Below are 3,029 nucleotides of genomic sequence, written 5' to 3' on the forward strand. Positions count from 1 at the left end.
AAAAGGCAAGTTACAAGGAAGCTAGGTTGCGACTGCAGCCAGCACTCTGTCACAGCTCTGGTGCTAGCTTGCTTTGCACACAGATGGGCAGGCATGTTGGCTGCTCTATTACAATGCCGAACACAAAACGAAGAAAAGAAAGCTACGTGCTCCCCTATTTCATCCAAGATAGGCGCCACAACTGAGCGAGAATTGTGACGCAATTGCCATAGCTGAACCAGTTCCAAGCTATCTGTCTCCAAAATAACTGTCGAGAATCCTCTCAACCGCACAAATAGAGCACCTTCACGCAGTGCCAAGGTCTTTGCAACAAGGGGATCAGTTACCCCACAAAAGGGTGTGCACCAGGCTGCGATAAAACCCTCCTTGGATCGAGCTACCCCTCCACCTCCACTTCTGCTAAGCTGAAGAGACACACTGCCATCAGTGTTTATTTTGATTACGTCTTGATCCGGCGGCCGCCACCCATGCCCAGGAAGGATACCAGCCTGGTTCCGAGGGAGGTCCAACATAGCTAGAGCATCTCTCGTCATGATCATCGACTGGCTTGGACTGAGAGGACCCCGATCATGGGTGATGTTGTTATGCGAGGTCCAAATGGACCACATGATCGACACCATCTTCGCCTTGTCAGCCTCTGAATACCGCTGATCACATAAAATATCAGATTCCAAGTTTGAGACTGCACATTAGGTCGATGAACATCTAACCAGTCCGGTGCTTTATCCCAAAACTTCATTGCATGCGAGCATTCCAGGAGTGCATGCCTTAATGTCTCATCTGGGTTAAGACACAACTTGCATGCGCTATCATTGAAAATATGGCAGTGCTTGAGAACGGATTCAACAGGAAAATACCTCGCATAACCCGCCACCAAAACACCCTCACTTTCAGAAGAACGTTGAGCTTTCATAATCTAGACCACATCTGTTGTTCTGTCGTTGAAGTTTCTGTGATCATCCCTTCTTCTAGAGCCCGAAGCTCGTGTTGAGTCATCAGAGAGCGATACGCCGTTTTAACAGAGTAGATACCAGATTTCTCGGGGGCCCAGGCCAGGACGTCCTCCCCTCCCTCCGATCTGAGAGGGATGTTCAAAATTGCATCAGCTTCGGTCGTGGGGAACACCTGCCTAACAAGATCAATATACCATGAACCGGAGTAATTATCAATCAATTCTGATACCTGTTGGAACTGTTGATTTCCAGAACGAGCAGGTCTCATCGCAGGTAACGAAGGGATCCAATTGTCATCCCACATAGAGATTGTGGAACCCGCACCCACTCTCTTGATCAGACCGAGTTGCAAAACTTGTCGTACTGCCACGATTGCACGCCATGTCGCAGAAGAGCTCTTTGTCACGGTTGCTTGCGTAAAATCACAACTCGGAAAATATCTCCCCTTTAAGATTCGAGCACACAGTGAGCTAGGGTTTGTCATAAGCCGCCAACCATGCTTCCCCAATAGCGCCAAGTTGAACGTCTCCAAGTCTCGGAAGCCCATACCCCCTTTTCTCTTTGGTTCAGAAACTGCATCCCAGGATAGCCAGTGCAGCGACCGACGGTCCACCAAAGAACTCCACCAATACTTCGCCATCAGCGAAACAAGACTTTTACAAACCGTCTTAGTTAACTTGAAACACGACATGCTGAAAGTTGGAATAGCTTGTGCAACAGTCTTGAGTCTAACCTCGCGGCCCGCACAGGAGAGCATCCGTTCAACACCACCTTGCAGCTTCGTTCGGATTCTCTCAGGAATGTGATCAAACGTTCCACTCGTAATTCGACGAACCGCCGTTGGAAGGCCAAGGTACCGTTCACTAAAAGCCTCCACCCCAATGTCGAGACAGAGCTTAACCTGTTGACGAATTGTATCAGAAGCATTAGGACTAAAATGGATGGAGCTCTTGTCCTTGTTCACAGTTTGGCCCGAACACTCTTCATAAATCCTCAAGATCTCATTGAGCCGATGTCCACTAGATACCGAGGCCTGCATAAAAATGAGACTATCATCCGCACATAGCAGATGATTTATCCACGGTGACCAATAGCTGACTCGGATACCACGGTCCACTTGTGCCCCTCCATAATAATTCAGCAAGGAGGTAAACCCTTCTGCACAAAGGAGGAAAAGATATGGAGAAACAGGGTTGCCCTGTCGTAACCCACATGTAGGGGTGAAGAAGGGAAGAAGCTCCCCATTGACCCGTATAGAGAACCGAACAGATGAGACACACTTTAGAATCAGCTTGACAAAACCCGTGTGGAATCCCAACTGTAACATGATCGCCTCAAGATAGTGCCACTCCACGCGATCGTATGCCTTCATCATATCCTATTTGACCGCACACACCGCATTCTTTCCTTTTTTACGCCTTCGCATCGAATGCACACTCTCATATGCAATCAACACATTGTCCGTAATAAGCCGGCCAGGAACAAAAACACTTTGGTCCTCCCCGATAACCTCATCCAAACAACCCTGTAGTCGATTGGCAATTGCCTTAGCCGCAATCTTATAAAGAACCGGGCATAAGGAGATCGGACGAAACTGAGAAATCCGCTGGGGAAAGGTACCTTGGGAATCAAGGTGATAGAAGTATTATTCAAACCTTCAGGAAGATCGCCCCCATTCAGAAATTCCAACAACGCCGACACAATGTCTTGCTTCACAAGTTGCCAATGCCTTTGGAAGAACCCCGCTATGAAACCATCAACTCCAGGGGCTTTAGATGGCGCCATTTGAAAAAAAAGCATACCGTATCTCCTCTTCTGTATAAGTCTTGGTAAGCGCCTCGTTCATATCCCCGGACACTCGGACCGGAACCGAATCCAGCAATTCATCCATCGGGTGGTAGCCGCGCGATGTATATAATTGCTGATAAAACGAAGAGATCTCCTCCTGAATCTCATCTGATTGTGAGCACCGTGTTCCATCCGCTCGCACCAAACTCGCAATTCTATTGATCCTTTTCCGTTGTGATGCTTGGGCTTGGAAGTATCCCGTGTTCCTATCACCATCACGCAACCATA

This window comes from Hordeum vulgare, chromosome 7H (assembly GCF_904849725.1).
Source record: "Hordeum vulgare subsp. vulgare chromosome 7H, MorexV3_pseudomolecules_assembly, whole genome shotgun sequence".
Classification (NCBI taxonomy): Eukaryota; Viridiplantae; Streptophyta; class Magnoliopsida; order Poales; family Poaceae; genus Hordeum; species Hordeum vulgare.